At 41.1% G+C, this 9,909-nt stretch overlaps 1 pseudogene; it reads right to left on the reverse strand.

The window, feature by feature from the left end:
• Positions 1-345: 345 nt before the first annotated feature.
• Positions 346-464, reverse strand: LOC114781573 (uncharacterized; annotated as a pseudogene).
• Positions 465-9,909: the final 9,445 nt, after the last annotated feature.

Here is a 9,909-nt window from a genome sequence, read left to right on the forward strand (position 1 = left end):
CTGGGGTCGATGATGGAGCGGATGGAGCAGGGCCCTATTGCCAAACTCCCTGTTCTAAAAATCCGCTTATATGACATATCAGATATTAATTGACATCAGGGTGCGTAGCAACTGAAGGCCGGAGGGCTGGAAAATCCCACCTAATCGATTCAGCTCCAAGCCTGTGAATGATCGTTGTAGAGCACACACAGACAAAGAAACCCGAAGAGAAGTTTAAAAAAAAAAAAAAAAAAAAAAAAAAAAAGGCGGGAAAACATATCAAAGAAAGAAAATACCCCTTAACTTACTTAAAAAAGCTAACAAAGTGATGTAAATACTTTCATTTTAAAGTTTAACAATAGTTAAAGCTTACAGCACCTGGCATTCCCACGTAGTCTCCCATCCAAGTACTAACCAGGCCCAAGCCTTCTTAGCTTCTGAGATCAGACAAGATTGGGCAATCTTCTGCTGGCATGTCTGTAAGCTACTCTGCTTGAAAATCTTGGACTTTAAACAAAAGGGCTTTGAAAACATTATAAAGTGCGAAAACTCCCGCTTTACTGTCAAATTATGATGGAGAAAAGGCAAAAAAAGCTAACAAAGCCTTCTTAGCTTCTGAGATCAGACAAGAATGGGCATTCTTCAGCTGGTTTGTCCGTACACAAACTCTGCTTGAAAATCTTGAACTTTAAACCAAAGGGGCTTGAACACATATCAAAGAGTGAAAACTCCCGCTTTACTGTCAAATTATGATGGAGAAAAGGCAAAAAAGTTGAGTGGTAAGCTTTTATTTGCAATACAACAAATAAAGTGCACACCTTCTAGAGGCAATGCAATACTGGGTCGATGAATGGAGCGGATGGAGCAGGCCCTATTGCCAACTCCCTGTTCTAAAAATCCGCTTTATATGACATATCAGATATTAAACTGACATCAGGGTGCGTAGCACCTGAAGGCCGAGGGCTGGAAAATCCCACCTAATCGATTCAGCTCCAAGCCTGTGAATGATCGTTGTAGAGCACACACAGACAAAGAAACCCGAAGAGAAGTTTAAAAAAAAAAAAAAAAAAGAAAAAAGGCGGGAAAACATATCAAAGAAAGAAAATACCCCTTAACTTACTTAAAAAAGCTAACAAAGTGATGTAAATACTTTCATTTTAAAAGTTTAACAATAGTTAAAGCTTACAGCACCTGGCATTCCCACGTAGTCTCCCATCCAAGTACTAACCAGGCCCAAGCCTTCTTAGCTTCTGAGATCAGACAAGAATGGGGCATTCTTCAGCTGGTTGTCCGTACACAAACTCTGCTTGAAAATCTTGAACTTTAAACCAAAGGGGCTTGAACACATATCAAAGAGTGAAAACTCCCGCTTTACTGTCAAATTATGATGGAGAAAAGGCAAAAAAAGCTAACAAAGCCATGTAAATACTTTCATTTTAAAAGTTTTTAAATAGTTAAAGCTTACAGCACCTGGTATTCCCAGGTAGTCTCCCATCCAAGCACTAACCAGGCCCAAGCCTTCTTAGCTTCTGAGATCAGACAAGAATGGGCATTCTTCAGCTGGTTTGTCCGTACACAAACTCTGCTTGAAAATCTGAACTTTAAACCAAAGGGGCTTGAACACATATCAAAGAGTGAAAACTCCCGCTTTACTGTCAAATTATGATGGAGAAAAGGCAAAAAGTTGGAGTGGTAAGCTTTTATTTGCAATACAACAAATAAAGTGCACACCTTCTAGAGGCAATGCAATACTGGGTCGATGAATGGAGCGGATGGAGCAGGCCCTATTGCCAACTCCCTGTTCTAAAAATCCGCTTATATGACATATCAGATATTAAACTGACATCAGGGTGCGTAGCACCTGAAGGCCGAGGGCTGGAAAATCCCACCTAATCGATTCAGCTCCAAGCCTGTGAATGATCGTTGTAGAGCACACACAGACAAAGAAACCTGAAGAGAAGTTTAAAAAAAAAAAAAAAAAAAAAAAAAAGAAAAAGGCGGGAAAACATATCAAAGAAAGAAAATACCCCTTAACTTACTTAAAAAAAGCTAACAAAGTGATGTAAATACTTTCATTTTAAAAGTTTAACAATAGTTAAAGCTTACAGCACCTGGCATTCCCACGTAGTCTCCATCCAAGTACTAACCAGGCCCAAGCCTTCTTAGCTTCTGAGATCAGACAAGAATGGGCAATCTTCTAGCTGGCATTGTCCTGTACACAACTCTGCTTGAAACTCTTGAACTTTAAACCAAAGGGGCTTGAAACATTATCAAGAGTGCGAAAACTCCCGCTTTACTGTCAAATTATGATGGAGAAAAAAGGCAAAAAAAGCTAACAAAGCCATGTAATATACTTTGCATTTTAAAAGTTTTTCAATAGTTAAAAGCCTTACAGCACCTGGTATTACCCAGGTAGTCTCCCATCCAAGTACTAACCAGGCCCAAGCCTTCTTAGCTTCTGAGATCAGACAAGATTGGGCATTCTTCAGCTGGTTTGTCCGTAAGTAGTAATAATTATATACTTTATGTCAAAAATGATTGATGCATATCTGTATGAGGAAAAAGCGCGTATTTATGACCATCTACCCTTCTACATTCTCCCCTTCTCCACTGGACACTGGACACAGTGCGCGTAATTTATGGCCTTCTCCCTTTCTGCCTTCTCCATCGACCCTGCGCGTAATTTATGACCTCCTTCCCTTCTCCCTGACCCTTCTCTAACCCAACCCATACATATGGCTAATGTGTTGTGTGTGTGTGTGTGTGTTTACCACGGTTGCATAGGGTAATAAAAGAGGCGTAGGATGTCTCTGAACAGAGTACAACAGATTCTGTTACAATGGGGAGCCCACTTGGTGCAGCTATGAAGAGACGTATTACGCCTACGCCTGTTACAAACAGGATAGTTTGTGATACACCATTTGCGCCAAAAAGGAGAAGGCCACGATCCTTGGTGAGTTTTCTTCAGAACCCTGGTGGCTGTGAAGAATACGAATGGATGTTATCCGATGGACGTGTCGGCGGTTATATTTTTGACAAGAAGGAGCGTCATGTGAGACTGTACTCGGTGGACACGGACCAGGAGTATACACCGGACGACCAATTGTGTGTGTCGTTTTATGCTGAAGACTGGTGTTTGTTCAAGAATAACGGGTGGAAAAAGATTGAAGATGTAAATACGGGGCCTTTCTACATATCGTGGACCGGTGCTACGGATCAAAACCACTACTACATGTGTGGTGGATGTCAAGAGCAGAAATCAGAGTCTTACATTTACGTGTGTAGTGGTAAGAATGTCAGTCGTGTGGTGCCAGACTGTGAACGCCGTGTGTATGGATCGCCAAAGGATGTGAAAGTGATGTACCCGTGGTGTGATGGCCATACTCCACAACGTCTTCAAGAAGATTGACAGATTGTTTAAATGGAGCGAGATTTTGGCCGGATACAACGAAATCAGGGTGTGTCTTTTTCATGGGGAGGCGGAGTGTGACAATGCCACGTCACACCCTGAACCACCCCCCACACCGGCTAACCATTAAAAAGCAGAACAGGACCTCAGACCCCTAACACAATCTGGGTGATCACAGGTTCTGTAAGTCATGGCTGTTAGACTGAATGGTGTGCTGATGCTGTTGAAGACTGTTGTTGGATCGACAAACTGGGTGACAGTCTGGGGTTGCAGAATTTGACATACATGCCTGGACCATTGGTAGACAACCCGTCGTTGCAAACCTCTGATGAGAAGCCACCACCGGCTGCGACACATGTGGGCGATGTCTCAAACCCATGGGATGGCGACGAATTGACTAGTTCCACACTAAAAGCTTTTAAAACCATAAAGTTTTGCGTGTGCAGAATCCTTCAAAACATTATCGTACGACTGCTGCGGGAAACCTGTTATGGATGCATGGTGGACCATCCGAGTCAGACCCAACACCCGTGTCTCTATGAGCCGGAGGGATATTTCTACATTACCAACATGGACAAGATAAAGCAGAGACTTTTCCAGCCTGAGACCACCACCTCATCACAAACGTTCTAACAGCGCGGCCTCTATGTACATCCTCAGAAAATCAACGGTGCTGTGGGGGCGCTGGCCTACGAATTAGAAGATGAACCTTTCTTTTTCCAGAGGCTGGATCAGATGACTGAGAGACTTGCTGACTCACAAAGTGCTGATGTAATTTATGAAGCGCTAAAGAGCTGGGGTGAGAAGACTGTTCTGTAAACATGGGTTTCAGTCTGTCAAAAGATTTGTTAAATCTGAAAATGTCATGATGAATGTTTATACCTTATTGAGAGATTTAGACGTATGTGTGAAATTTTTACATTACCTCGACAACGCATAATTTGAAAATAAATAATGTGTGACCAAAATAGAATGTGTCATTATTTCACGAAGCAACCATCATGACTGACCTTTTAAAAAAATACTACTATACGCCAGACAGCGAGGGCTCCTTCGGTGGTAAAACAAGGTTAAAAGATGCCGTGTTTAAAAATACAGGGGTCAGGTTGTCTAATAAGACGGTTTCTGACTGGTTATCAGGGGAGGATGCATACACGTTACACAAACCAGCGCGTTTAAAATACAAGCGGAATAGAGTCGTGGTGTATGGTATAGACAAACAATTCCAAGCAGATCTTGTTGACATGTCTATGTATTCAAAGGAAAACGATGGTTATAAATTCATGTTAACGTGTATAGATGTTTTTAGTAAACATGCGTGGGTCGTATTTTAAAAAACAAGACCGGAGCTGAGGTGACTAGAGCATTTGAAACTATTCTAAAGGATGGACGAGTACCTCAAAAATTACAGACCGATCGAGGAAAGGAGTTTTTCAACAAAGGATTTCAAAATCTAATGAGAAAACACAGCATCACCCATTTTGCCACAGGTAGCGAATTAAAGGCAAGCGTTATCGAACGTTTTAACAGGACTATTAAGGGTAGAATGTGGCGATATCTGACATCGGTCAATTCTAAAAGGTATATAGACGTACTTCCTGATTTAATAAAATCATACAATGCAAGCTACCATCGTAGCATTAAAATGAAACCTGCACAGGTCTGCTCTACAAATGAAGCACGAGTGTTTCAGTCATTGTACGGTGTGAACGATGCGAAGCAGAAAAATGTTACGTTCAATTACAAAACAGGCGACGTTGTAAGAATTTCTAAAGCAAGAGGTGCATTCACAAAAGGATATGAACAAAACTTCACAGATGAATTCTTTACTATATCAGCATGTATCCCGCGTAATCCACCGGTCTACAAATTGGTAGATTATGACGGCGATATAATAGACGGTACCTTTTATGAAGAAGAATTGCAAAAGATCAAACTAATCAGTAATAAACCGTTTAAAGTTGAGAAAATTTTGGAAAGGAAGAACATGGGGAAAAGACGCATGGTCTTTGTGAAGTGGTTGGGGTGGCCTGAAAAATTTAACTCTTGGGTTGATGAAAAAGACGTAGTAGATGTTTAAATAGTTTGTTCCAGAATCAGTCTTTCATTCACGATAAAACAACGCCATGGGGGACGAAGGCTTTTATGTAACCCTGCCGTGTAATGCCTCACAGAGCGTATATCCTGATAATACCATATCAAAGTATAGGACCAAACTCGCGAAACCTATTATTTTAAAGGGCGATTGGGAAGTAGCGCTGATTGAATTCCAGTACCCGCGATCATGGCCGACTTTTGGAGAGGATGACAAAATCATCTTTTTGACTAATAATATAACAGGGGAGAGATTGGATGTTACAATACGCGTAGGTTATTACACAAGCATTACAGACATAGTCAAAGAGATAAGCGGCTATACCAGGGTACACGGCGTTACATTTGGTTATGATGACCTTATTAATAAGGTTTATGTCTATTCGAACAAACCTGTCACCATAGCGATATCAGGCAAGCTTAGGATTATTTTAGGATTTAAGAATAACGAATTTTTTGACGCAAGCATTACTGTGGATCCGTTGAGTCGAGCATATGCATCATATCCGGCCGACCTGTATGGTGGCGAATATAGCCTTTTTGTCTATACAGACTTTATAGAATATCAGGCGGTGGGTGACTATTTTGTACCCCTTCTACGATGTGTACATATAACCGGGAAAAACAAAGAGTTTGTCACAGTCAAGTATGACAGAGCGCACTACGTACGTGTTTCGAAATCACACATCAGCGATATAGCTGTAGAAGTGAAATCAGATCAGAATTGTGTCATACCATTTAAGTACGGCAAGGTGGTTACAAAACTACACTTCAGACCCACGAAGCAATCTCAAAGAATTTGAGAAACTATGAAGGCTTTTAATCCGTACACGATAGACCCTCATCGTTATGTGACGTATTATCAAAACCAAGCTGGGGGTGGGATTCCAGGTTTTTATGGCGCCCCTTCCATGTACGGCGCAGGGCTTGGCGGTATTTTCCGAGGTCTTTTCCGAATGGCACTACCGCTATTGAAAAAAGGTTTCGCTATAGCAAAACCCCATCTAAAATCGGCGGCAAAGAACATTGTTACCGATGTAGTAACGAATGTCATGAGACCTAGACAAAATGATGTTGGACAAGATGGTTCAGGTATGATGGTAATGAACAGGCGATATGAACACAAACCACCGGGTGTAAAACGAATCACACATGGCAAGAAAAGCAAAGTAAAGAAGAAACAAAACTCAGTGTCTAAAAGAAACTCGAGGGGTAAACAACGCATGCATGAGTATCGGACTAAAAGAAATTTAAAAAACATCTTTTAGTCATGGCGTTAATACACGGGAATGTCCGATGAATGCGTAAGTCAGAGTTGGTTTGTTTACAGTCCCCATGACGCAGTTGTCTATAGAAAAAAGTACATACATCGAAGTGCCGCTATCTCGGCACTGACTGACTCGGCACCCTGGAGTTATTTCATAGCTGGAAACGGTGAAGACTATATTGATTTAATACAATACACTTTTATAACACAAGACTCAAGATCACTAAACCAAAACCGGACGGCACCAGATGTAGATGAGGGGGTCACCAGTCGGCTTGGTTAATTACCCCGGAGCTACAATATTTTCACAGGTCGACGTATCCCTGGGGGATCGGCTGATCTCACAGAGTTCAAATACTTACCCGTACAGAAGTATTCTTGAATGTTTGATAAATTATGGACCGTCATGCGTTAGAAACGCTTTTCTCAGCGGGCCTATTTTACAAGGATACTGCGGGTCATATGGATACTGCGGATCCGCTGGAGCAAACCGGGGGTTGAACAAGAGGGCCGCATTCACTAATGCTAGTAGCGTTGTTGAATTATTATCTCCTCATACACAGCAATATCTTATTTTCAAGAAAAACTCATGTTGAACGGCGTTGATATAAAAATTCGATTAACACGTGCTAAAGATGAATTTTGCTTAATGCGCAGTGACAATTTGGGTTATAAAATTAACATACTGGCAGCGTCCATGTTTGTTAAAAAGGTTTTCAGTGTCACCAGCTGTCAGGTTGGGACACGCGCAGGGCATTACTCACAGCAACAGCTAATACCCTACTTCGACAGGGTATACTTAAAAAAATTTCTCAGTGCCCGCCGGAAGCACGCGTCGCTAATCAGGAAACCTGTTTTTGGGGACACTACCAAAAGCCATTGTGATTGGGATGGTTGATAATGACGCATTTTCAGGATCTTATGCTAAAAACCCCTTTGCATTCAAACATTATGATTTAGAATTCCTAGCAGTGTATGTGGAACGGACAGCATTCCCTGCCAAGCCGTTTATCAAACCACAGTACATAGAAGGTTCTGCTATAAGAGAGTTTTATCAGTTGGCGTTATCAACCGGCAGACATCTAAAAAAATCGGCGTTGTCTATCGACAGAGAGGATTTCTTGAACGGTTACACACTCTACGCTTCTTAACCTCACGCCGGACGAAGAATGCAGCCAACACATGTCGTTAATTAGATCAGGGAACATCAGATTGGACAATGCGTTTTAGACAATAAAACCGCTTCGAAACACTATCAATTTAATAGTTTACGCTATATTTGATAGCATATTGAAGTGTCCAATCGCAGGCAGATTCTTGTGGACCACTACTGAATTAATGAACACCGTACAACTATTAAATATTAGGACAAAATCTCCACAAACACGTGTTTTTTAGAGCGTACTGCCGTCCGACCAATACCCAAAAGACCTGTGGCAACATTACCAGCATCTGTTGATTAATTAACACACACAGTTCGGACCAACCGGGTGAACACTGTTAGCTGTGTACATAACTGAAGACCGCGTCGGTTGTTTTTTTGACAGTTTTGGAAACAGGCCAGACAGCAAGATGTTTCCGTCAACCGTTTATAAATTTCTAAAAACTACATGTTACCATGTACAATTTTCAAATAAACAGGTTCATGATTTATCATCGGTTACGTGCGGCGAACACTGTGTATTCTTTACTCTACCACATGTCAAAGGGTTTGAGCTATGAAGAGGTTTTATCTAAATTATTCCAACGACTTGACTAAAAATGATAAAAAGGTCTCGCTATTTGGTGAAAAAACTACACCCGCATGTCTATAATTGTGATATGTTTAAAAACTCTCAATGTATACATCTGTTGAGGTGGTTATGAAAAATCTTATTCTAAATAAATGAGTCGAAAAACAAATATATGTATCATCAAGTTTGGTTTATTGTCATCGCATGTTCAAAACACGTTTAAACAAGACTGTATACACTTTTTAAAAATGTAACCATGCGCTTGTATCTAAACGTGGCGATGAAAAACACGGGTGGTTCTGAATCACCATCATCATCACGGGTGGGTAAAAGTCTTGTTAATGTGTTTAAATGATTGACCTCATCTTTAACACGTCATGTTTGGAACCGTAGAAAGAGGTATGTTCAACATTGCTATAGCACTCAGGATTCACCGCCACCCCTCGGGTCCTCCTATGAGGATTCATAGATTGAGACGTGGTAACGTTCTTAACCAAATCGAAAATGTGAGATCCTGGAATGATCGTACCGTTGAAAACAAATTCGCCATCTTTACCCCATGCAGCAACCCCCTGTGATTTCATCATTTTTTCTAATATATACCGGACATTCCTTTTACTTCTCTGCGGTAACATTTTGTAAAACCTCTTTAATTAAACGTAGCGTCGTCATCAAGGTCGCTGCTTCTGTGGGTGATGTCTGGACATTTTCAGATGCCTGTGGTAGGATTAAGCGTTATCGATTTAGTCTCATGATCACCCTGCTTAACCACCGATATATACCTCTGCAAGAGTGTCGAGTATAATTTGGCTTTTGTCATAATCCCCCAAATCAGTTCTGTCCAAAACACTTTTTATCGATGCATCCAAATCATTCTTCCGCGCGTTGTCTCAGAGGTATAGGTGCACCATCGTATTTTAACCTGTCCAGCTGTCGCTGGGGTACCAATACACTCCTTTCAGCGTGTTCCATTAGCCCCCTGTCTTGACGCTATTAGACTGCTTATAAAGGGAACTGCGACGCTTAACAGAGGTAAAAGGAACCCGCCCTCTTGATTGATCACATATTTCTTTCTTAAACACCCAATTTTTTTATCGGCTATGAATTTTATAGCTTTTTCTGTTTTTTCCAACTTTTTATATTGTGACTTTGTCAATGGTATTGTACCGCTGAGCACATTCAAAGCCACTTCGCATAAGGTTAGAATCAACTCATTCGAAGATTCTTGTAAAATGAGACGTCTCTGTATCGGCTTATCCTAAGTAAAAGAGTTTTAGAAGCGGCAGATTTCTATAAAGACGATTAGACATGTCAGCGCTAAACTCTTTTTTTCTGAACATAGACCACCGGATACTCTGAAAGCAGATCCGTTCTGAGACGAGTGTGTCAGGTGTTCTAGATTTATAATCAATCATGAGGTAAGCCAA

The sequence above is a fragment of the Denticeps clupeoides genome, unplaced genomic scaffold (genome assembly GCF_900700375.1).
Source record: "Denticeps clupeoides unplaced genomic scaffold, fDenClu1.1, whole genome shotgun sequence".
NCBI classification, from domain to species: domain Eukaryota; kingdom Metazoa; phylum Chordata; class Actinopteri; order Clupeiformes; family Denticipitidae; genus Denticeps; species Denticeps clupeoides.